The sequence below is a fragment of the Ambystoma mexicanum genome, chromosome 11, assembly GCF_040938575.1.
Source record: "Ambystoma mexicanum isolate Mex_15411 chromosome 11, UKY_AmexF1_1, whole genome shotgun sequence".
Taxonomy (NCBI): Eukaryota; Metazoa; Chordata; class Amphibia; order Caudata; family Ambystomatidae; genus Ambystoma; species Ambystoma mexicanum.
This window is the reverse complement of record NC_090934.1, coordinates 1,177,164,224-1,177,191,336: the sequence shown is the minus strand read 5'-3', so window position 1 is coordinate 1,177,191,336 and position 27,113 is coordinate 1,177,164,224. Positions and strand designations below refer to the sequence as shown.

Here is a 27,113-nt window from a genome sequence, read left to right as displayed (position 1 = left end):
CTTATTAGTAAACAATGTATTCTAATAGAAAACAAAAGACTAACTAAGGGAGGGCTCAAGTAGGGGAATTTCACTCTGGAGAGTTAAGGGGAAGGGGATCACCCATAAATTCAGGGAAGGCTCCTGTCCTTGGTCTACCTTTAAGTGGCCCAGTGGAGGACATCAAAATTCTGGTACAACAGGCACTAAAGTATCTGTTAGAAGATTCGAGAAGGCAGGGAGCTAGACCTCCGGCCAGTTCAAACTGGATGGAAGCGAAGATTCATTTACCTGAGAATACTGATATTATAGAAAGATCATCTAATGATCCTAAACCACTCAGGTCACTGAATAATACTGTTGGGAGAGAAAAACATCAATCAGATCCCTCAACTATGATTGGGCAGGGGCGCAAACTAACTAATTTGGCCCCCAATCCTTTCATTCCACTGAGGCACGGGGGCCTGAGTGATTTACAGTCCGCTATGCATCTCCACTCCTCACGTCCCCACGAGGGACTGGCTGTACCGCACGATCAATCCAGTTTAGTGTGCGCCAAACAATTGCGAATTCTTACATCGGATCGGCAAGAAGAGACACACATATCCGAAAGGAGTATGAACTTCCCCTCACTGAAAGAATGGTAGAACCTGTCACGAGCTGAGCTGTTCATTGGAGGGGACAATTACATTCCTCATAGGTTTGATGACCGGGAAACAATAAACGAAACACACAACAGAGTTGACTGGAGAGTCCCACATTTTACGGAATACCCCAGTATTATGTTATATTTTATGCTTCCCCAGGGTGGCCCTGAGTCGCTAAATCGCTTGAGAGTTTTATCCCTATTTAGTGAGATCCCTAGACAATCTATGATCTCATCTGGTGATATCAAATTGGTGGACTTTATGCACCCACTCAGATTTGACTACGTAAGGTTGGTTTTCTTTTCTCAGGCCATTATGGAACTTGTGGTCTCGGAAATTGACGCCCTACACTGCTTCGGCTTTGATCTCGAACCTTTTAACAACAGGCTGATTATCTGAGGTGTCGTGGTAGAGGCGAGGAGTCTAAAAGATCCCACCATGGCCATTTATCAAAACAGGATTGAGGGGGCAAATCCACAGACTCAAACCCCAGAAACAGATCTGAAATGGCTGGCACAAACACTAAGTGAATCTCTGGCAAAAATTCAAGCCTTAAATGGGAAACCATAGACTGCTTTTTTCACACAATCATATCATGGAATTCAAGGGGAAATAAAGTTTTGATGCAGGCGTCTTTTAGCACTAGTCACTTAAGTGAAGCTAGTATTTTCTGTCTTCAGGAGACCTGGGCTCTTACTCCATTGGTGCTGGACAGCTATTGTGTACATCAAGTGCCAGCAGTCAAAAAAATCGAGAGGCAGACCCTCTGGTGGCCTGCTCATAGCAATTAGAAATATGCTAGCTTTCAAGTGTATTAAGCTTTTTTCGATTCATAAGGGAAGTATTGCCATGCTTCTATACTTTTCCTCCCCCGATCCACTAGGCTATCTTCTTTTAATTAATGTATATTGGTGTCCCAATTTGGATCTGACTGAATTTATTAATTTGATCGATGGTATGATTCAGGTATGTCAAACGCTGTGTAAAATACTTAACATCATGATCATGGGGGATTTTAATGCTGAAGTTGGATCAGGCTCTTCTAGAAAGCAATTGCAGGGAGCGGTGTGGTTTCACTTTTTGTCAGACTGGGGTCTGTATTGTGTAAATGAATTTATGAGTATGGGTACGACCTGCTACACATGGACAAATGGTTCTGTGTACTATACTATTGACTATATTTTCGTGAATATGCATTTATTTAATGTTATTTCAGACTTAACAATAGTACCCTCCACTGTTAGTGACCACAGTATGCTCAAAGTCTCCTTGCAGGCGTACCTGGTGGTCTCCTCTAAGGTGACATTCCCATATTCTATGGAGTCTAATAATGCCGGTAATAGAATCAACTGGCACAGTGACAGCATCTTGAAAGTAAACAAGCTTTTTTTTCAGGACTACGATAAGAATGGTTTTGATAAAAAAAATCAGAATTTACACACATACAGACTTTAACTGCTATGTTAAGGGTGTAATTTTTGGGTCCTCTCGGGATTAAGAGATCTAAGAGACTAGGCCAAATCCATAGGCCTGTCTTTGACCCCTCTATGTACCTGCTTAAAAAAGAGAGGAATCGGGAGATTCACCTTTTATTAAAAATGCCTTTTACTTAGCAACTTGGGGAAAAGATAAAAAAGGCAAAGAATAAATGGAAAACCAAAGCCCGTATTTTGAGAGCTATATTCTTTCAGACAGATGCAGAAAGCATGCTCCGGGCCTTATCTAAAGCAAATTCTAGCCATTTTTGGACCCTTATTAATAATAGAGGTGACACCCAAGTTAGAGAACAAGCAGTGTGTATTTCCTCCATGGTTTGGGAAGGGCATTTTGGTTCTTTATACAGCCCACCAGCTACTAAATGGTTTGTGCCGGAAGACATTGTCTCATGCCAATGGAATATTCCATTTACACTGTTTGACATCCAAAGACTTATATCCCGCTGCTCGCCATCCCGGCCAGCTGACCCTAACCTGCTTGCCAATGTTGTGTTTAAGGGTAATCCCGTTTAATGGGCAAAGATTTTGTTTCTTCTGTTTAAGGACATTGTTATATCCAGGATATTCCGGATGAGTTGGCATTTGTCGTATGTGGTACCCATCTATAAAAAGGGCGATAGGTCTGTGCCTTCCAGCTACAGAGCCATCGCCTTGTTGGACGCCGACTCCAAAATGTTTGTGTCCTTAATTCTGGAACACAGAACACATACAGACCTGGATAGATGCCAAAGGAGTTCTTTCCCCCATGCAATTTGAAATCAGTGGGCACGGATGCTGGGGGCTTTTGATTAACATCATGCAGCACCAGACTAGGACCAAGGGCAGCCAACCAATTTATCTGGCTTCAATCGATTTGACTTCTGCATTTGACTTGGTAAACGGAACCACACTGTGGGGCAAATTATATGCATTAGATATGCCTGCACCGCTGCTATCAACCATCTACCAACTTCATGCAGAAACCAAAATGAGGGTCTGACTCAGTATTTAGAGACCACTTCCGGAGGAAATTACGACGGGTAACGGTCTCAGACAGGGCTGAATATTTGTGCCAACTATCTTCAATCTGTACCTTTCTAATGTCGGCCCATATTTGGAAGCAGCATCCTTTGTAGCACCCAAAGTGGAGGGCATTAAGATTGTGTGGTTCGCCTACGCCGACGATGTACTTCTGTTTGACCACACGCCAATAGGTCTTCAACGTGTGTTGTCTTCATTTAAAAAATACACTCTGGAAAATTCATTGGTTATTAATCAGACAAAAACCATCATCATGCGTTTAAGTTTCAGGAAAAGTGCCATTAGATTCGCTTGGTTCCTTGATCATGTTAAACTGTCAGTATGTCATGCTTTTCGTTACTTGGGCTATCCCATATTTGAGTTTGTAAATAGGGTACATTTATGTAACTATCTGGACAAGAAAATCAGTCCATTGGTTTCCCAGCTTCGTAAAATCGACAACAAATACGGGAAATTCTCATTGTTACCTTGCCTTAACGTGTCCCGATGCAAATCTGTCGCCTAGTTTTGTTATGGGCTGGAATTTTCTCCTTGCTGGTTCAGAAATTAATTGCTCAAATATGAGGCCTGCTTGCTAAGATCTATTGTCTGGTGTTTACCGAAATGTCTACCTGTAGCGGCTATCCGCTATGAATTAGGGCTGTTTTCTGTATTAAGTATATTTGAGTGGCGAAGAGTCTCCTTGTACAGGAAATTGCTCGTGGGCAAGTATACCACCCTGTATGGAATTTTGGGTCGGAGCCTGGTTGTAGGTGAGGACACATCATTAGTTCTTCGGGATTTGGAAAGGGAGGCCCTGGAATCTCTTGCAAAAGTTGGGGTGTCCAAGGAATTATTGATCATGACTCCCATGAAGGTCAAGAGACTTTTGCAGCATTCGGAATGGAACTTTACGGTCAGTGAAATTCTGAATAACAGATTGTACTGTCACCTGGTCTCCAATAACAAAAAAATAGGCACTACTGAACCTTATCTAATAAAATTCCCCAGCAAAGTGCTGAGACAGGATTTCATGAGATTCCGTTTTAATGTTCTGGAGACTGGCTTGATTATGAATGTCAGGGCAGGTTCTTATGCATCATCTGCTGAATGTAGATTTTGTAATCATGATGCTCGGGATGAAACATTGGAACACTTACTGACCGAATGTGCGGTACTTAGACAAGCACGCATTGAATACTTTTCTAAATTTCTTCCCAATACAGTATGTGTCAATCTTAAAGCACTGTGGCTGGATATGTTACACGGGACCAGGGTTAGGCTGCAACTAGCGGTCCTCCGTTTTCTAAAGACAAAATGTGAACTGTAAGGCCGAAGTTTATGTTGTATGTACTGGGTTAAGAAGGTTCCCTTAGAAATTGGTTCGTAGAGTGCCTATTAATGCAAATGAAATGAAATATGACATGTTTTTAGCAGTTATTGGTGTTCAAATATATAGGTTGAGCATTTTATCAATGAAATGAATGAACAAATTAGTTCTTTTTCTATTCTGTAAATATTGTGAATCGACATTGTATTTTTAGGTATGGTTTTTAGCTTTGATCAATTTGTAATGTATTGTTAGTTGGCGATTTTGTGTTTTTAATATTATCGATTCTTGTCTTTTGTAAAAGTTACTGTGTAACCAAAACAAATAAAAAAAATTAAAAAAAACTAAGCTATACTGGACCGACAAATGATAAACTGCATTGAGCACCAACATGATCACAGAAAGTAAATGTCATACGAAAAATAACAGGGTTTCTGATGATGATGCACATTTCTACTACAAACATCTTGTTTAAAACAAGCATTATAGAGGAGTGGTAACACTGACTGGTATATTAGTCTTATTTTATGTATTCTTTCATCTGTGCAGCTGCTGCTATTATATGCCAAGTGCAGCATCAAATGACCCAATAATGACATTTATGGGCCTGCAAAGCTATCATATGTAACAATTTAACAATAATACAATATCATGTTTTTATTTAGTGCCAGATTCCTCCCATTTCAAGGTGTTATTAGGTATGGCATTGCCGCAAATGTGTTATTATCTAATGACCATTGCAGCTTCACATTCCAAAATAATGCCAAATATGTGAACATTTGTAAAGTATACCCTCGCAGATACCAACATCTGATAAAATCCTGTCACAAATGGCTGGATCCTACATTAATTTTAGAAGTGACGATTACAGTTTATTTCAAATTGGAGCAAGGAGTGCAGGTGGAAGTGGTGAATGCTACAGACCACAAACATTTCCTCCACAGCTTCTTGGCTAGGTTTTCCCTCGTGGGGACTGCTACCAGCCTGTTCAGGGCTTCTGTCTTCAAATTCTTCTACGCTGCGAGGGGGGCAATGGAAAAGGACAATATATTCTCCAAGGCTCACAACCAAATTACCGTTGCCTCCCTGCAGAGAGGCAGTGAAACCCATTCTTCTTGTTGAGTGCATGGTCACTCTGGTTATCCGTCAGAATCTCTGAACTTTGTACTGAAGTAGCTTGAAACTCAAGCAAGTTGATGGGAGCAGAGAAAATGTCCTGTCTCTAGATGGCATGCACTGAAAGATCCTGCTGTTGAGTTTCACACACCTTCAGGAAAACATCTGTTACCAGAATGATTCGAGGCCAGGGCCAATGGAAAGGCTACTTTTAAAGGATGTAATTGCTGGGACCATCATAGATGATTGTAAGCCATAGATGAGGTGAGCCGCATACCAATGCACATATTAGTCCCAAACTTAGACCACTGCCTTCATAGAAGCCATTGAAGTTATCTCACCTAAAGCCCTCCAGCAGTTTAATGAAAAAGTTCAAGGTCATCAACCTCAATCCCCTTAGAAACAGGACCGCTGGAACAGAAGCATGATCCATTAAGAGTGAGAGTGTTGGATGTACAGGAGGGAAAGCATATCCGAGAGAGAGCGAGGAGAGAGAGAGAGAGAGAGAGAGAGAGAGAGAGAGAGAGAGAGAGAGAGAAAGAGAGAGAGAGAGAGAGAGAGTGTGTGTGTGTGCGTGTTGAAATATTGTGACCCTTGGCTGGACCCGAAGATCTCTGACCTCGGGAGGGAATGCCTTCCCAGAGGAAGAGTCCAGGACTGCTCTGATGAACTGGAGTGTTTGCCAGGGGGTCACATAGGACTTCTTGAAGTTGAGGGAAAATCCCAGATTGGGCAAGAGGTGGCAGGTGGGAATGCAATGTTCTTGAGCCACTGTTGTGACTACTGTACTCCTAGTCCAAAGTCCCCTTTTCCTCAATACTGATGGTAGACCTTCCAACGGGGGCAGGATCAGAGCCGTTTGCAGTGTAAATAACCTTCTCATTAAATGTGTTGAACGAACAGAGTTGCCTAAGCACGCCTGCCCACCCTGACTTCTACCATCGGCCTCACCCGTTAGGCCTGGTCATCTACTGATATCTTACTAGGCTGCGGAGGGTGGGTCGTCTGGAGGAAAGGAAACTATGGACTAGGGGTACAGTCAGTGCTCCAAAAATTATTTTGGAGGTGGGAGTATTTTACTCTCATCATTAGAGAGTAAATGCATTTTCACGAGAGTAAAAATGATTTCTTTCTTTCACAATAGAGTAAACATTATGTAACACCCATCTAATGTGTGCATTAAGTTACACCTATTTATGAAACATTTGAAACAATAAAAGAATTGTATTACAAAGCTTAAAATGATGTATCGCACCTGTGGTTAAGGTACTCCAGGAAAATAACTAGTACCAACACCCAATATCTGCTCATAATAACTTGCAAAACCAGTATTAACATTATCCACTTTACACACGTTATCAACCCCCATAAAAATGAAAAATGGGGTAGGGCCTGTGACTCAAACATGTAAATAGCAGTCACATAACTAAGAGCTATTTATTTATTTATTTATTGTTTTTTTGTAACATGCTTAATACCGATACGAGTTCAGTTTCTAAGCGCGGATCCGGGATTCGAAACTCTGTTGCTCTAGACGTTGCCCCTGTGCTATCCTCCGTTCACAGCTATCTGATCTGTAAATCTGGTCTGAAAGTGACTAGCTATTTACAAGCATGATAAGGGGGAGGTGACATTCCAGCACTTTAGCTATGCTAATAATGCATGTCGTGCTTTTCTGTTGAGTATGCCCTTGGGAGGAGGGTAGCGATCTCATGTATCATGCGCACTTTAAACCAGCCGGCCACTATCCCTGAAAGCCTGCTCTGATTAATGGCCAATCTGCCCCTTTCTGAAGCCCTCTCCTAGACATATTTATAAAGAAATAACCTTTTCTGCAGGTGTGTGGGATGGGTAGTTAGATTTCCGTGTTGGAGACGGTTTTGTTGAGGCTTTTTTTAGACCATGCCAGACTCTTGCGCTTGACTACTTCACTGGTGCTTTTCTTAATCAGAAACCAGTAAATATGGAATTCTGTTAGAAAGGGCAATACACATTCCAAAACAAATGTCTACACAGCAGCCTATTGATGAAATGCTCATGCAGTGACTGTAGTGCAGTCTGCAGAGGAGATGCTTGCCCAGAAGCCTGGTACTGTAGTACAGCATGCAAGTGAGAATAGGTGTATACCCTTAAACAATTGTAACTGCAATCTGCAGCGTAAATGCTCATGAGTTACTGTTGAAGCGAGTGAAAGATCATAGACTTTATTGCTGTGATGTTGGTGAAATTCTTAATAATAGCATCGGTCTAGTAGGAACCACCCTTTGGGAACAGTTTCTTGAGCTAATCCTTCACTTGCATCAGGATGGATTAGGACAATGAAGCATTGACTACAATCACTCTTTCTCATACACACACTTTTAAGCAGATATGTACTCTGGTCACAGACCTCGGGTTGAGAAAGCCCCTGATACACTGCCAATCCTGAAAGCCGTTCATGAAAGACCTTGGCTGACAGAGGCGTGTCAGGGTCCTCCTCCTCGTCAGTGTCCACCAGGGTGACCGGTCAGTCCGGTGCGGGTAAAGGAGTGCAGGGCGCAGAGTGATGCGGTGTAGGAACCAAAGCCGGTGGCTGCTGTGGAGGCTGATGTGGAACCGGCTGAACTGTGGAAGACAGGGGAGCTTGAATCGAAGGAGCCGGCAATGGCAGCAGAAGCTCGCAGGGACCAGCATCGCTGGAGCCATAGGAGGAATGACTATAGGCACAGGCGGAGGGGCCGGAGGGAGCATGTCCCTGATCACATCCCGAAGGCTGGCCTCCATCTGAGGAGATCTCACGAGTGTGAGGAACTTTTAAAAAAACCTGTCCTCACAAGCCAGTGGGGTGGCAGGTGGTATTGATGGGTTAGTGTGCGGCTGCTGGGGCCGGTGCATACTCTGTCTTGCAGGCTGAGGGGTAAATCTGCCCTGCGATGCCACGTACCTGGTTGAGACCAGTCCCACCTTGAAACTCGTTCTCTCACCTGTTCCGCAACAAGGAGCGGTATCGGACAAGCAGGCATTTTGTCTGGTGCAGCAGCCATCTTGTTGAGCTGCATGCCACGTGCCAAAGTTGTGGTGCTTGGCTCGCTGGGCCCGGCCTCCTCCAGGACTCTTGGCGGTGGAGCATGAGACCTACCCAGCACCTCAGGACGGGGCCTGGTAGGCGTGTTGCCCTCAGCCACATCACTGTTAGTGCTGCGTACAGGCGCCCCCTCAGACATCTGTCCAGTACTAGGGCGTAGCCCCTCGGGTCTACACCCAGTAGAAGAACCTTGCAGTCCCTCAACACTGTCCCCGGAAAGATCTAATGACCCCTCTGCCTGGCAACCGGTAGCTGCATTAGCCTCGGTACCTGTGCTGGTGCGAGAACCTGAGAGCTTCCTCCCGCTCGAAGCGTTTCCATGGGAAGGAGTCGCCCTTGCGGAGTGCGATGGAAAAAAGCGGTCCTACCTTGGCCCTTGACTTGTGCCTCACAAAGTCCTTCAAGTCCTCTGGAGGCGACTTCTCAAAGAGCTCCCTCCACCAAGTTAACATGTTCTTCAGAGCGTGCGGTGTAAGTGCATTACACGCTGTACAACTCTCACAGCCGTGATCGGGGCAAAGGCAGCAGAGTCAAAGAGCGTGGAAGTCAGACAGAGAAGAGCCCTTCGCAGGCTAGAAACCAGCTGAAGCCCGCTGATGTCGACATGCGCCAGGGAGGAGCGTGGCACCAGAGGACCGAGTATCTGATTGAATAAAAAACAGAAGAAAGTATCTGGGGAAGAGCGCGTGGTATTATAAGGCTGAAGCCAAACCCAGGAGCGCTGGTGAAATCGGCCCGTTCCTGTCAACATGGAAAAGAGGACTAAGGCGTGGCGCCAGTGGGTGGAGTCAGGGTAGCACATGCTCCCAGGGCTGCGTCCCTGTGCGCCTCTAACTTTAAAGGGGAAGAATGTTTTTTCTGGTGAAAAAGGTTCTGTCTCCCGTCCCTAGCAAGGGACGCCCCTGCAGTATGGAGGAAAGGGGACGGGACGTAGGAGTAAGCTGTAAAACAGTTGAACACAACCCTTTCCAGCACTTTAGAGGGGCTGGGGGGTGTACAGTCCCTGGCAGCCACAACCCCGCACTGCGCCCTGACCCGCCACGGACGAGTCCCGGGAGTGCTCCCTCCCCGGCCCACGCTGAGCACTATAAACCCCAGCTTCCCTAGCTTGGACATCCCCAGAACTGGGCCGCAGCGCTGGGGTAACACCAGAACCATTGTGGGAACCCTCTACCAAGACCAACGGTCAGGGCTGGGGGCTAGGCTCCAGAAGCAAGACTAGGCCTGCAACAATGGACACTTATGTCACGACTAAGGCTAAGGACTCCACCATTCCGTCCTCCGCCGTCCCAGATCCCCCACAAGCAAAAGAACCGGACTTCACAGTGAACCAATCTCAAGTGCTACAAGCCATAGCGTCACTCCGTACACATATAGACTCAAAAATAGACGAGTTCCGATCTGACATCCAGCTGGTGCGCCACGATGCCAGGAAACTAACGGAGAGAGTGACCAACAATGAAACAACCATAAAGGAAACGGCAGAAGGCAATGTCGAACTGAAAGCTAAAGTTGTGGACCTTGAGAGAAAAGTCGCCATTCTTGAAGCAAGGGCCGAGGAGGCGGAGGGACGGGCCAGACGGGGCAACATCAGAATATTGGGCATCCCGGAGGGCGACGAGGGTCCTAACCCAACAGCGTACATTGAATCCCTGCTGCAACAGGAGATACGAGCGGGAAAACTCACACAAGGATTCGCCGTGGAGAGAGCACATAGGGTCCCTCCAGAAAAGGCCCCCTCCGGGCTTGCATCCTCGCCCGATAATTGCGAAAGTGCTCAATTTCCAAGATCGGGAAACCATCCTACGGTACTCCAGGGAGATGGGCGCCATTGAACGCGGCAATGCCAAAATAACCATTTACCTGGATTACACCCCGAAGGTACAGAGGGAAAGGAACTCGTTTGTGCCCGTTAAGGCTAGGCTCAGGCAACTAAACTTAAAATACATTCTGCTCTATCCATCGAGGCTTAAAGTCATCTACAAGGGCCGTGCAATCTTCCTGGAGTCCCCTGCGGCCGCTAACATGTGGATGGAGGATAACAACCTCTCTGAAGGAACTGAGGCCCACCCCAAGGACAGCTGAAAATAAAACCAACCCGCAGCACATAAGTAACATGAACGTAGCTTCCCTGCAACCTCAAGCAACCAAGAAAGTAACATACACTACTTCGATGCGGCCCTCGCTTGGCCCTCACACCAGGCACAGGAACCGACCCCCACGTATAGATCAGGTCAGGCCAGTTGCCTGACCGACCATGCTCGAGCCCGACACCCGGATGGGTTCCGACGGCCCGAGAGCACCCGAGCACCGCAAGAATGATGCAGTAGCTGGGCGCACCAGTTCCAGTTTAGTAGTTGTTGTTGTTAATGTCAAGACTGCCCTCCTCATGAAGACCACTAACTAGACTATTGCGGACCACTGGCCACTGGCTGGAGCCTATCACTCCATACAGTTGCATCGGGACAAAACACCCGGTAACGCACGATCAAGTTACAAGACAGGCGAGAAGCCTTCCACTCCAATAATCGAAGTTGAACGATGGCGACACGACTCAAGATAATCACGTGGAATGTTAGAGGGATGGGATCCTATCTGCGTAGGAACCGTATACATTCATACTTGAGAAGGAAGCGGGTATCCATTGCCCTCCTGCAGGAAACACACCTCACAACTGATGTCACCGACAAACTAGTGGGCTACTGGGACGGCCAAGGCAATGGTGCCTCCTACTCGAAGTACGCAAGAGGCGTATACACATGGGTTAGCCCGGACATACCATTTCGCCAGATGGGGATGGAGGCCGACAAGGAGGGCAGGTATGTCATAGTCTGGGACATGCTGGAGAACTTTCGATTATGCATCGTGAATTCATATTTCCCCCAACATGCCATACCTGCTCATCTCAAGCAGCTGTATGCCAGAATCACACACCACAGGGAGGCCACTTTCCTGTGGGGGGGAGACTTTAATTGCGTGATGAATGAGGAGCTAGACAGGACTGTAACCCCACGCACCCTCAATAACCCTGCCTCCTGTGCCCTACGCAACGCGGTGGAAGATCTACATTTGGTCGATATTTGGCGAGACCTACACCCCACCGACAGGGCTTACTCTTTCTACTCCGCACCTCACGGCCTGCACACCAGGATTGACCACTTCTTCATAGCCAGCGAACTAATCCCCCAAGTTGAGTCGGCGTCCTATCAGGGCAGGTCGATTTCAGATCATTCCCCTCTGTTAATGCAGCTCTGCCTGAATGGCCCTAGGCCCCCCCATCCCGATGTGACGCATGCCGACGGAAACCCTGATGGACTCCACATTTAAGGAGACCCTAGGAGAAAAACTGGAAGAGTACATAGAAATCAACACTGGATCAGTCGAGAAATGGAGCACGCTGTGGGAAGCTATGAAGGTGGTAACAAGGGGCGTGATAATAGCTGAAGCTGGCGGGATCAGGAGGCAACTGAGAAGGGAGTTGGAGCACAAGGAAGAAGAGATTAGGCACCTAGAGGGAACTCTACCCCCGACCATTGCGAGTGAGGCCAGGCTGAAGGAGATTAGAGAGGGCTCCAGGACTGCATGGGAAAGACTATCCATGTTTGACTTCTCTACACGGACTCTCAAGGCACACAAGGAAGCAGATAAGCCAGGCAGGATACTAGCCTGGTTATGCAGGAAGGAGAACCCGCGACAGCCCCTCAGAGAGATCAAAGATGAGGATGGTATAATGCAAAGATCACAACAAGCAATTAACAATGTCTTTTCAAACTTCTACGCCAAACTCTATGCTCACAACGAGCGAATCCCTGAAGCAGATATCAGAGACACCCTGGATGAGATCGAGCTACCCAGATTAAGCCAAGAACAACGAGACGCGCTGGGAGAAGCCATCACACTGGAGGACATATCGGAGGCGATCCGGTCCCTCTCCACAAACAAGACCCCTGGGACTGACAGCCTTATCCCGGAATTCTACAAGGCCTATGAGGGGATCCTAACCCCGATACTGCATGGAGTGTACACGGAGGCATACGAGACCGGGACCCTGCCGAGCAGCATGAGAGAGACCCTCATAATACCAGTGCTTAAACCAGGTAAACCTGCCGATGAATGCGACTCGTACCGCCCCCTGGCGATGCTGAACTATTACGGCAAGATCCTCACAACTATACTAGCCAACAGGCTCTCGAAGGTAATAGGATCCCTGATACACGGGGACCAGAACGGCTTCGTCCCAGGACGCAACACCACTGCCAACCTAAGAAGGCTACAACACGTTATGGCACAAACAGCGGAGCGCCAGGAAGATCTAGCTGTGCTCTCACTGGATGCCATAAAGGCTTTCGATTCAATATTTTGGGAATGGCTCGTTGCTACCCTGAGGGAGTTTGGATTCGGAGAACAATTCATCCGGTGGGTAGAGGTCCTCTATAACGACCCGGTGGCGAGGGTGAAGACTGGAAGTATGGTGTCGGAGGCTTGGCCCATCCAAAGGGGAACCAGGCAAGGGTGCCCACTATCGCCGATGCTATACATCCTGGGCCTGGAACCAGTGGCAATTTATTTCAGGAGGCAGCTATTCGACTCCGGCATCAACATCGGTGGAATAGATAACATCATCTCCTTGTACGCTGACGATGTCCTTCTATATCTACGGAACCCCAGAGAGAACGCACCCACCGCGCTGGACATCCTCGACAACTTCGCTAAATACTCTGGGATAAAGTTTAGTAGACAGAAATCAAGTTCCTTTCCCCTTGCAAACTCAGAGGGAAAGACATCGAAGATTTGCCCGAGATTGGGATTCAATGGCAGGTGGAGGCCTTTCGATACCTGGGCCTCACCATCGCGCACTCCCCACTTTCCACTCACGAGCGCAATACTGAAACTGCATTGTGCGGGGTACGCAGGTCCATCAGATTCTGGTCGAAACTTCCCCTTTCGGTGATGGGCAGAGCTGCAATTTCCAAAATGATAATATTGCCAAGGTTCCTCTATTACTTCACCAACATTGCATACTATAACCCCACTCCCTTCTTCAGGAGGCTGGAATCCCTGCTTCGAGACTTCCTATGGGGCCAGAAGAGACACAAACTCGCCCTGCACATCCTCACGCTTCCCCATGCTGAGGGCGGCATCCAACTGCCCGGGTTCCAGAGATACTATCTGTCGGCACAACTAACACATGTCACCAAGTGGCTTTCGGATGAGCCCTCGGCTGAGACTGGCCTCCTGCACCGGCTGATCACGCCAATGCACCCCAAGGAGGTAATATGGAGTTCACTGGTGGGACCCCCCGTCCCACCCATGATAGTGACGCTGGGGAGACGGGTCTGGAGCAAGGTCAAATCACTGCTTGGCCTTCAGCACCCCTACATGCCTGAAATCCCCATTCAGGCTGATGTTTGCAAGACCCCCCCTTGAACTACCAATGATGAGGAGCTGGGAGACCTGCGGTCTCTACACATGGGGAGACCTGTTCGACGAGGGATCATTCAGAGACTTTGAATCGCTTCAATTAAAAGACGGGCTCTCACCAGGCCAGTTCCTATGGTACCAGAGGGTGAGACATGTAGCCAAGGCAAAATGGAACACATGGCCCGAGGAGCCGGAGACACATCCTCTTGTACAGGAAATGTACAACCTGAGCGACGGCTGGAAGCCGACATCGAGACTATATGCCCAAATAAACGCCCGATCTAACCCCAGAAGTGCGCACCTGAAAGAGAAGTGGGAAGCTGACATTGGAACCGAAATCACGGAGGGCGAATGGGCACGGGCCCTGCTGTAACCGAAGGAGGTTTCACGGAACGCCAGGTTCAGGATGATTCAGCTGAACGTCCTCCACAGACCTATATGACACCGCACAGAATATCCACTTTCAAAGGCAGCATTCCCTCGACGTGCCCATGGTGCTCCTCTGAACACGCCGACATGATTCACATGTTCTGGACCTGTCCCAGATCACAGAAGCTCTGGCTAGCTGCCGAACAGACCTGCAGGAAATCTGGATTGGAAAGGTACGAATGGACCCCCAAGGAATGCCTCTTGGGCACCTACCCGAGACTCAGTAAAATCAGGCATCTAGTCAAACCTATGGACATGGCGTGCATACTCGCGAAGAGAACAATAGCGATGGCCTGGAAGTCGCCTGCAGGCCCGCGATTTGGACCCTGGATCAAGGAAATGGAGCGATGGACTGCCGCAGAAACCAGAGCCTGGGAGGAGGGGAACAGCAGAGGCGGAGAAGATGTGAGTGCCACACTAGAGTCCTGGAAGGCCCTCATGAGAGACATGATCTTCTCGACGAATTTCAAACCCCCCTGAGCAGAGCGTTATGGCATGAACTGCAAATTAGCCATCCTGATGAGACCACCAAACCTGCGCACGCCCTGGCGCTACCCCCCGAAGACTGGCACGGAGAACGACGGCCCCGATACTGAGCCTACACGTGCCGAGTGGACAGCACTATAACAGCAGGAGAGAGGACAGTCTAAGTTGTTGTTATTGTTGTTATGTTGTCACTTGTTGTTCAAATTGGCGAATGTGTCACACAATCAATATTACGAGCCATAATCTATGCCTAACTGCTTTATGTATGACCTTAAATGCCAATAAAAACATTTAAAAATAAAATAAAAATAGATCGTACTGGACATGTCCCGCTTTTCAGGTCAGGCAAAGTCAGGCTTTAAGCTCATACACCCGATTCAAATTAGCTCTCCTCATACGGATAAAAGGCAGAACCTAGAGACACACTCTGAGCAAGGTTGAACACAAGTACGAGCAGAACTTCTGGGCCAAAGATGAACTTACTGCAGCAGAGTGACGGACCAAGCGACGAGAGCAGCGGGCCGGAAACCCCAAGAGTTCCCTACAGGAGGTCGTTGCCTCCACAAGGACTCGAAAGACACGTGGAGAAGGCCAGATCCCATTATCGAATACTGCATTGTGTTTTAAGGATTCCTGATACCCTCCCGGGTGAACGGCAGAGTTAGGGGGGCGAGGCCAAGCCTGTGGTACTAGCCTTGATTTGGCAAGAGACCTGAGAGACTGTTGTGTGCTAAGAAAGATTGAAGTTTGCAACAATATATCTCAAGTGAAGGCTGCACGCGTGTGGATGAGATGCGAGAAAAGGCATACCTGCAAATGAACTTAAAAGCAAGAACAGCTGTGTTATCAGCGATACAGAGTAACAGAGTGGTCAGGCGAAAAGGAGCAGCCTACTCGAACATCTCTGTGAAAGGTGCATTTTTTGAGGTGATAAAAAGACAATGAACCGTAAAAGCGAATAGGAACAAAGTTAACCCAGAGAGAAGGGGAGAGGAAAAGCTGATAATTGAAATCTGAGTAAGTTGTCTTGCGTTGGTCTGTAAAAGAAGGCCTGAGGAGGGCGTGGCCAACAGCACCATCGATGCGGACGCTCTGCTAATGGCCTCTGTGTGAAGCCCGTCATTAAAGGAGAAAATAAGGCACTTCCAGCTGGCTGTTGCAGTGCGGACCCCCGGCAATGCAGATCGGAAGGAGTAGGGCGTGATTTTGCAGTATTTGGAGAAAGTAGCAGCCTGGAAAAATCAAAGAGGCCCACGGCCATGCAGCAGGATCGGCGGATTTCCAAGATGGCACTGCAGGGTATTTTACTGAGCCCAGTGAGGTCACACATATGACCGCAAGACAAGCTGAATGCTGATCGGAGGGGGAGATGCATATAAAACAACGCTTGCAGGATTACCTGCTCATTTGCTCTTTTACAGGATTGGACTCGGGTGAGGTAGCGGCACTAGACAAGGGACACATACTCTGTATCCCGCGTGGAGCACTCTCCCTGGGAAGGACCGATGGCACCTGAGGTGGGGGAGCTTCCCTGGTCTGCAGAAGCTTGGAGAGGCATTATCTACCCCCCTCCCTCATTCCCCTCCCGGGTCATCATCATCATGTGACACAGCTCTGCTTCTTGCTGCCAACCTATGACAGCCAGACCTCATTGGATCCTGACCCGCTGGTATAGGGCAATATGCCCATTTTTCCCAGATACCACTATACACTGGGCTCCGCTGCGGTGAACGACTCCATTGGATCTTCTTAAGGGCTCTTTCTTGGCACTACTGCCCCACTGATGTAGGGGACGGTGCCCATTTCCCCTGGATACCACTATACACTGGGTTCCTCTATGGTGGATGATGCCATGGGATCTACTTAAGGGCTCTTTCTTGGCACTACTGCCCCTAAACAAAGTGCGCTGCACTCTGTGTGGTGTTCTGCAACCAAGCGCCTGCAGGTCTTTGCAGTGACGGGAGAGACCCCCATTCCCCAGAGACACCTGAGAGTGGACATTCTAGGCAAATAAACGCGGCAGAGCAAGGGCAAGGTTGACTGCACGGGAGAGGGTTCCCTCCTCGTCCTCACCTACCAACATGTCTAAACATCCCAAAGCTCAAAAGAATGTGGACATTTCCTCCATGTTGCTGCCGGCAGAGAAAGAAAAGATATTACAGTTGGCAAAATCTCCACCTCAGGTTCCGGTAGGCACATCTGGGCAACTAGCCACAAAGGAGGACATTCAATCCCTTTATGCTTGACATCAAAACTGAATTCTGCAGTTGTATGGCTAAAATCGCCACTAAATTAGAGTGCACTGACCAGAGGGTGGTGGAAGTGGAACAAAGACTGGGGGATGTGGAGAAACAAGCTCTAGACCACGCAAGAACCCTGCAGGAGATTCAACAGAAAATGTGAGCCCTGGAGGACAGGAATGAGATCCTGAAATACAAACAAGAGGGTGTGGAGAACAGGGCTCGTAGAAATAATCTATGGATTAGAGGAGTGCCCTGATCAAGACCTGACAGAGTATGTAGGGAACTTTTTTCAATCTCTCCTGCCACATATCGACAGACCACTGCTCTTGTTGGAACGCACTAACAGACTGCGTACACGCAGGGGGCTTGCTTCGGAATTCCTGCCAGATGTGATTACCAGAGTCCACTTTTACACAACGAAGCAGGAGATCCTGGCGGTGGGTCGCACCCGGGACAAACTAACCATTCAGGGCTCCCCCTACAGATTTTCCAGGACCTAGCGACCGCTATAACACAAAAGCACAGAGCTCTCCGGTCAGTAACTCTCTTCTTGCGGGAATAAAAGATCAGGTACCGCTGGCTAGTTCCTACCTCCGTTCAGTTCACATTCAAGGGGGTGTCCCGGACTATATCATGCCTGGAGGATGCGGAGGGTGTCTTAAACTCAACCTCCCCGGATGATAGGGGCTCCCCATCGGACACTCTCGAGGAGTTGAGGGCCTTCAACCAAAATCACAACATTCTGCCTGGCCAAGAGTCCAGAAAGACCGCAATCCAGAAAAATCTCTCCCACACTCCTGATCCAAAGAAATGTTGCCGCTATAGAGGTCTCCTACTTTCTCATTGAGTTCCTCGGTGCAAGCAGCCAGCGCCGAAGAAGTGCAAGCAATAAAGGCTCAAGGTGGGCTTCATGCGGCCTAGGCCCGACCCCAAGGGGGAATGACACCTGAAGTTCCTTGGGGAGTTTTGCCTTATGTTTTTGGCAACTTTAAGTTTTGGAGTCCATTGTCCATTTTTTGTTACTATTTGTTTGCCCAGTTAAAACCTCGGCTGGAATGGGATGTCAGAAATCGTCATGTCCTAGATGGAGTCTGAAACCCACCTAGTACCACCCCCCCAACCCTCTGCCATGGAAGTGGAAAGGCCAGCAGTACCTCACTTGAATTTGAGTTTTGTCCCGCTAAATGTGAAAGGTTTGAACTCTCCAGTAAAACAGAAATCGATCCTGAGGCGGATGAAAGATTTAGAGAGAATTTTTCTGCAGGAAACTCATCTCCTTCCGGTGGACTACACTCGCCTTCGAAGTACAGACTTTCCCAAGCAATGTTTGCCCTCTGGTGGGACGAAAAAGGAAAACGGAGGGGGGGGGGGGGGGGGGGTGTGCGGGGGGGCAGCAATTCTGATGGCACGGGAAATCCAGTTTGAAGAGTTGGACACTATTCGAGACCCTGGAGGCTGATATATTGGAGTGAAAGGGAGGCACGTGGGGGAACTATATTCATTAATCTCGATCTATGCCCCTAACGAAGGGCAAGAACACTTCTTGGGGTAACTAGAATCATCTACCTTCCCTTTTTAGAGGGCCAGATTGTGATTGGTAGTGACTTTAATGGTGTCCCCGACCCCAACAAAGACGAACCAAATACTCACCCCTCCTCCAAAGATTTTAAAATCACCCTCAGTATTCTTCATCTTTTCAAGTCCCTAGATGTGGTCGACGCTTGGAGAATATTATATCCAGAAGAGCGGGACTTAACTTTTTTCTCACAAGTTCATTGCTCCTCCCCTCGTATAGATATGATCCTGGTATCACCCCAGCTTATGCCATTTATTGATAAGGTGGCTATCACCCCCAGGGTTCTCTCAGATAGTGCCCCAGTTCTCTTGCAAATTAGAGCATGGGATCCAACCCCATCTCCCAGAGCACATATATTATCCAATCTTAAGAAATATGGCCCTGAGGGGTGTGGTAGCGTAAGCAATACAAAATTATTTCTGGGAGAACCACACAGAACTAACGTCCCCAGCTACGACATGGGACGCTATGAAAGCAGTCATCAGGGGTGTCTTAATAGCTCACACAGCGGCCTATCACAATAAAAAAAAACAGACCAGAGCCCAACTTGAACAAGAAATCTCGAAGACCAAGGGGGAATACAAGAAGGGGTGGTCCCCTAAATGCCACCTAGCCCTGCGCATTCCCCGAAATAAACTAGAGGCCCTATATGCCGAAGAGACAGCCCAATCTCTGATAACTATCAAACAGGGATACTATACTAAGGGCAATAAAGTCAACCGACTCTTAGTGAGAAAACTGTCCCAATCCAGAAAACGGAACACTATCGTATGCCTTAAAGATCAACAAGAGGTGACTGCCACACCTGTCCCGGGAGGATATGGAGGCGTTAGAGGCCCCTATTCAACAGGAGGAGGTGGAGGTGATACTTAGAGCCAAAGTCCAGGGCCCCGGGTCACGATGGATTCTCGACAACATTTTATTAACTTTTTAGTAGCCAATTGCTCCCGCCTTTGACAGCTCTCTTCAACTCTTTCAGAGAGGGGGGTAGGGTGACTCCCTCCATGCAAACCTCTACCACGATATTACTATTAAAACCAGGTAAGGACCTGAGGGATTGTGCCTCCTATAGGCCAATCTCTTTGTTGAATATCGATGCGACCATATATACAAAAGTATTGGCAAACATCTTGGCCCCTCTCTTCTCAACGTTGATTAATGCAGATCAAACAGGTTTTGTTTTGGGAAGAAAAACAGGGGCTAACTTAAGGCGAGCCCTGAATTTGATAGAAAAGACCACTATGGTCCAAGGCAAATTAGCTCTTTTAGTCCTGGATGCCACCAAGGCATTTGACAAGGGTGACTGGTCCTTTATGCACTTAGCCCTAGAGGCTTTTCGTTTTGGGCCCTGGTTTAGAAAAATATTGCGGCTAACTATTCCTCCCCGAATACTCTACTCAAGGTTAACTAAGAACATTCATCCCCGATCCCCCTTACGTGCGGAACATGACAGGGATGCCCCCTCTCCCACCTCTTGTTCACCTTAATTATGGAACAGTTGGCACAATGCATACGTAGTAACATAGCAATCCAAGGAATTATGGTTCAGGATTCTTCCGTCAAGGTATCTCTATACGCCGACGATGTATTACTCTCCATTACTAATATTCGGCCCTCAATACACAGTATTACTCTCCATTATTAATATTCTGCCCTCGATACACGCAGCCCTTCAAGAACTCCAAGATTTTGGGCAAGTATCAGGATTCCAAAATAAATTATTGGAACTCAGTAGCATTGGGGATGGGGCTATCCCTATAGGATGTCTCCTCTTTTCGAGCCCTCTGTCCACTCCGTTGGGATACCATTTCCATTGAATATCTGGGGGTTCGGCTTCCCCAAAGGACCTTTTCTCAGCTAACTCCCCCCCCCTCATTAAAACATTAGAAAAGGACTTAATAAAATGAGCTAGCCAAGAGATTTAATTGATGGGCCAAATCACAGCAGTTAAAATGAACTTACTTCCTCACTTCCTCGATCTTTGTTCATCACTCCCGGTGGAAATCCCAAAAAATGTATTGGACCACCTTCAATGTAAAGTCCTGGGTTTTATCTCACGGGGTAAAAGGTTGAGGATCCCTAAAAGAGTCATGATGGGTGGTTCCCGGTTAGGGGGGGGTTGGGTGTGCCCGATTTGCATAAATATGTGCAGGCGGCACAAACATCACATCTGACAACTTGGATTTCCCTTACTCCCCCAACAAAATGGGCTGGGATTGAACAGTGCAAACTCTCACTCCCCCTCCGGTTTCTACCCTTTATCCTCCATGCTACACGAATGCAATGGCAGAACCTGCTCTCATCAACAAAGGTCACCCTGAAGTCATGGGATGAGGCTCTGAGATAGAAAAAGATTCCCAGAGGCTTGGGCCCAGTATCCCCAATGTTTGCCAAATCCTGCCTTCTCCCCGGGTATGCAGTCAGAAGCCTTTGGGAAATGGAAGCGGGCGGCCTTAAAACACTAGCCCAGCTATTTGAAGGAGGCGCCTTAAAACTCTTATTTCACTGGTACTACCCCCCAGCACAGATACACCACTTCCAGGCTGTAATATCTCCCTCCTGTTGGCGTAAGTGTGGGGTACTTGGCTCATACTACCACATGGGGTGGAATTGTCCCCTGATTCATTCCTTCTGGGACAGCATTGCCACAATAATCGAAGTTATCACTGGTAACAAACTCCCGTTGTGTCCTGAACCTCTTCTCTTGGGGGCCCCAAGTGAGGAGACATACCCTAAATCTGTGGTACCTTACAAAGTTACTGACACATTTGGTGTTGACTGCGTGCGTTACAATCGGCCGCTGCTGGAAAGCCGTAGAAGGGCCAGAGCTTTCCCTATGGTGGATGAAAGTATTGGACATACTGGTGGTGGGAAAGGTTACAGCCGCAAGGGAAGGAAAGATCCACCAATTCCAGGCCTTATGGGCCCCCATGCTGGACTATGACCGTGAAACTCCAGCGCTGACGTTTAAACCCTGTCTTGCGAAACTCTATTTACACTCGGGTGAAACTGAGTAACATTTGTCTTCCTGGAAGAAGGGGGATATACAGGGTTTTGAGGGGACTATTCTCTTTCCTTTTGGTACATTGTGTATACAGTCAGGCGCACACAGGATGATTTAAGTTGAATGCCACAATTCCTATCTAATGATCTAGATGCTTTGTATTTCTTGTCTTTCCTTGTTCCAACTGTTTAATACAGAAGTTTGCAAAAAAACAAAAAAGAAGCTCTGCACATTCGAAAGTCTTCGACATCCGAAAAGCGGTCTGAGCCCAATTGAGGGAGATCCGAAGTGTAAAAGGCTTGGGGAAGGGAGCCCCCGGCAAGTGTTGTTGAACTGTGCAAGGTCTGAGCCTGACAGAGGGGGACCAACGCTGAACTTTTTGCTTTCTTTTGAAGTGGTCTGAGCCCAACAGAGGTGGACCGGTGTGAACTTTTTGTTTCGTTATTTGGGAAAGACTGAAACACTAACCTTTATTGTGGAAGGCCAGGTGGCTTTGATCCACATTCCGAACTGTTTCAGTTTTAAAGCCCACACCATCAGCCTATGCCTATACAGACTGCCTGTCACGCTGCGGAGACCGTGGAAGTTATGGGCAAGATGGAGGCGCTATTAGGTCCTTACAGTCTGTCTGTGAGCGGTCTAGTCTTTTTGTTGCTGCTGCATTTAAGGAAGCCACGCCCCCTGCGAGTCGCGTTGCAACTCGCTATGCTGACTTTCGATTTGTGCCTACTACAGTTCCAGAAATACCGAGCTCCTCTTTTGCTTTCTCGGTTAATCACCGCGGCCCATCGCCTTCTCGTTAGGCGACGGCCGTTCACTCTTGCCTTCCCTTTCCTTGCCCTTTATCTGGTCCTCGGTTCCCGCCTAGCTTCTCTCCCGTAGCACCCTCTACCTCGCTCGACGGGTTCCTATCTTCCCCGTCGGCGAGGTTCCGGTTCCCTGTGGCTCGGGGTCTTTTCCGTCTTCCCTCGGTCTTGTCATTCCTCTCTTTCACCCCCTCTTTCATTCTCACAAGCTCGCTTTCATTCGCTCTCTCATTCATACTCTCTTGCATTCGCTCTCTCTCTCATTCGCGCACTCCTGCATTCACTCACTCTCTCATTCATACTCTCTTGCATTCACTCACTCTCTCATTCATACTCTCTTGCATTCACTCGCTCTCTCATTCATACTCTCTCGTATTCACTCTCTCTTTCTCTCACGGACTCACTACTGCTCTCTATTACTCACACTCTTTCTCTCCTCATTCTTTTACCTGTCTACCGAAACAACTTACCTCAGTCTGCAGTCTTCTGTGCCTATGTTCGATCCTTCGGAAGCATAGGAGTTCTCCTTTGTGGCTCCACACTCCATCGCCTCTTCCAGGGCTCTTTCATCCATGCCAAGGGATCACAGTCCGGTAGCTGTCACCCATTGGAGTATCAACTGGACTTTCGCCTCAAGACTTTAAAAGCCTCTGGATCCGCAATTCCTCCATTCGATCCGCGCCTGCAGCCTCACAGGGTTTTTTCTGCCTTATTGGCTTTTTCCCTGTTCTGGGAGGGGCGGACTCCCCAGGGTTCACCTGACGGTTTATTCCAATAACGGTCAAGGTGGCCTCCGGAGGAGACCGTCCCTATCTCTTCGAACGCAAGAAGGGGAAAGGACTCCTTAAGAAGGAAACTGAAGAGGAGAGAACCCCGAAAGACCGGAGGAGAAGACAGAAGGTCGCCAGTCACAGTGAAGATCAAGGTGAGGAGACTCCTGGGGAAGGCACTGTGGGAAGTGGCTGTGACAGTTTGCAACGCCAAACGAGAACGATGGCCTCCTTGGAACAATACCAGGAGATGGTAACAGCGATTCAGGGTCTCCAGGCAGAGGTTCAGAGCCTTCGAACAGAGAACATCAACTTACGGCAACAGGTGACGACTCGAGAGGATTTCCGAGGCGACCTGCCTCCCCTGACGTTCTCCTTTGGGAAGTATGATGGCAGTCCGCAACTCCTGAAAGGATTTTTGGATGCCTGTATGATTTACTTTACCTTTCGGCCTAAGGCCTATGAACTCGATAGGGCCAAGGTTGGGTTTTTGGTCTCCAACCTAGTGGGCAATGCTTTGGCCTGGGCTACTCCACTGATAGCGCAAGCAAATCCTGCGGTTAACGACTACGCACAGTTCACTCAATTGTTGCGGAACAGATTTGAACGACCAGAGGTCCAATATTCTTCTTATGAAGCCCTCCTGGATCTCCGTCAGGGAAATCAAAGTGTACAGACATATGCCTCCGCGTTTATGAAGTTGGCTACGGAGGCGGGGTGGCCAGATTCAGCCCAACAGACCCTCTTCCGAAGAGGATTACATGATGAACTCAAGGACGAACTAGCCCGGATGGCACGTCCTGCTTCCTTTCCAGAGTTGGTCACGATGTCTCTGCAGTTGGAGTTTAGATTGCAGGAGCGAAGATTAGAAAGGAGGAGGTTCAGACCACATCAGACTATCGGGATACCCACCTCAAATCCTCCTACTCGATCGCAGACAGAGGAACCTATGCAAATAGGATCAACTAGGGGCCCGTTGACTCCCGAGGAACGAAAAAGACGCAGAGAACAGGGTCTTTGCATGTACTGCGGATCCTCTAAGCATCTGCTTCGGAGTTGCCCCGAGGTACCCCCGAGACGGTCGGGAAACGCGTCTCCCCGGTCTTGAGCAGGGAAAGGAACCGGGCGGAATTGATTAATCCCTGCAATTTCAGGCAGCAGGATAAGCCGAAAGAGGACCATAGACTCATGGTATTTACAGTTCATCTAACTTTCGGATCTCTTGCTTCACTAGAGACCTTGGCTATGCTGGATTGTGGTGCTGCTGGAAACTTTATTGATATTCAGTGGGTTCAAGAACAAGCTATCCCCCTACTTCAGAAAGACTGTCCTTTACCGGTAGAGGGTGTAGACGGAGCTCCTCTCTCTTCTGGACCTATCATTTAAGAGACTTGTCCTGCCACTATGTCTTTGTTTCAACACCAGGAACAAATTACCTTTGATGTCATCAGAGCCGCCCATTTTCCAGTCATCCTGGGCATACCCTGGTTGCGTAAGCATAATCCCAGGATAGACTGGGCTACCAATACAGTAAGTTTTCTGTCTTCATATTGTTCCACTTCGTGTCTTCCCCAGACATCTCCTTCCAGGGGGAAGGGGGTTGCGGTTCCAACTTCCTCGGCAGTGGTTCAAACGATCCCTCTTTATTACCAGCAGTATGCCGAGATCTTTGAGGATATACTACCCCGTACTTTACCCCCACATCGAGCAGAGGATTGTGCCATCAATTTGAAACCTGAAGCATCGGTACCGTTTGGACGCATGTATCCGATGTCCCTACCAGAAAGAAGGGCATTGAAGGAGTATCTAGATGCTAATCTACAGAATGGCTTGATCCAGGAATCTCACTCCCCAGCAGGGGCTTCAATGTTCTTCATCCCAAAGAAGGGCTCTGCTGAACTCAGGCCGTGTATAGATTACCGAGGATTGAACAGCTTGACTATTCGAGACAGATATCCTATGCCTCTCATAAAGGAGGTACTGGAAGCAGTAGAAGGAGCCTCTATATTCACCAAATTAGACCTTCGGGGAGCCTACCATCTGCTGAGAATAAAGAAAGGGGATGAGTGGAAGACAGCCTTTCGAACTCCTCTGGGACATTTCGAATATCGAGTCATGCCCTTTGGCCTGGTGAACGCCCCGGCAGTCTTCCAGCGCTTTGTTGATAAGATTTTTTCTGACTTACTGTATGCCTCAGTGGTGGTCTATTTAGACGATATTTTGGTCTTTTCCTCCTCTCTCTCGGAACACCGAAGGCATGTCTCCCTGGTCCTCCAAAGGTTAAGGGAAAATCGGCTCCTGGTCAAGCCAGAGAAGTGCATCTTCGAGGCTGCCTCAGTGTCATACTTAGGTTTTATCGTCTCAAAGGAGGGGGTACAGATGGATCCTGAGAAAGTAAGGGCAGTCCTTAGATGGCCTGTTCCGAAGAGTCCCAAGGACATACAGAGGTTTTTGGGTCTTTCCAACTTTTACAGACGTTTCATCCCTAACTTCTCTGACATAGTCTTGCCCATCACTCGTCTTCTAAAAAAGGGCCAGAAGTTTGAATGGGATAAGGATGTCGACCAAGCCTTCATGGTACTCAAGAAAGCCTTAACTACTGCCCCCATTCTGGTACAACCAAACCAATCTCTCCCCTTTGTGGTTGAAACGGATGCCTCTGGAGGGGCCATTGGAGCTGCCCTCCTACAAGTCGGCGAAGATGGAGTGGAACATCCGGTGGCTTATTATTCTAGAACACTCACACCTAGTGAAAGGAATTACTCGGTGTTGGAACGAGAGCTACTGGCTATCCGACAGGCCTGTATTGAATGGAGACATTTGTTACAGGGAGCTGCCCATCCCTTTCTGGTTCGTACTGACCACCGGAATCTGAAGATATTGCAGCAAATGGAGTGTCGCAATTCCAGACACGCTCGATGGGCCTATTTCTTTTCCCAATATGACTTTGAAATCTCATATCTTCCCGGAAAGGAGAACGCTTTAGCGGACGCTCTCTCTCGGAGACTGGAGTACCAAGAGGAAGAGAAACAGGGTCAGGAAGGGATACTTGCTGGCAAGAGAATCCTGGGAATGGTCAGCTCTTTCCTACAAGAAGTAGAGCTTGCCACTAAACATATCGATGTGTCTTCAGAGTATCAACCACTCCTGGTGAAGAGGAGTGGGTTGTACTTACATCAAGGCGCCCTGTTTCTACCGTCTAAGGAGTTCCAAACGCAAGCCCTATATTGGTGTCACGACCTTCCGTCTGCGGGTCACAAGGGACAGAGGGCAACCCTACGCCTGGCTTCTAGATATTTCTGGTGGCCGACAATGGTAAAGGACACTAAGGCATACGTGATGAGTTGTCCAGTATGTGCGGCCAACAAGAATACCACTCACAGACCATTGGGCCTGCTCCAACAAGAGCCTCTACCATCTCAGCCTTGGGTACATGTATCTACCGATTTTATTGTAGATCTTCCCCCCTCGGGGGGATACACAGCAATTATGGTGACTATTGACTCCCTGAGCAAGATGGCACATTTTTCTCCCTTACATGGCTTGCCTTCCGCCCCCATGACGGCCGAAGTGTTCCTGAAAGACGTAGTGAGATTACATGGCTTGCCTCGGACCATAGTGTCGGATAGGGGAACCCAATTTACCTCCCGTTTTTGGTCAGCGTTATGTAGCTCTCTGGGGATTCAGAAAGCATTATCTTCTGGTTACCATCCCCAGAGTAACGGCCAGACCGAACGCTTAAATGCC

At 48.1% G+C, this 27,113-nt stretch overlaps 1 protein-coding gene across 4 annotated transcripts in view; it reads right to left on the bottom strand.

Moving 5' to 3' along the window:
• The window catches only part of VPS13C (vacuolar protein sorting 13 homolog C), a 5,236,720-nt gene that overhangs the window by 733,810 nt on the left and 4,475,797 nt on the right, over positions 1-27,113 (bottom strand). The window lies entirely within an intron of this gene.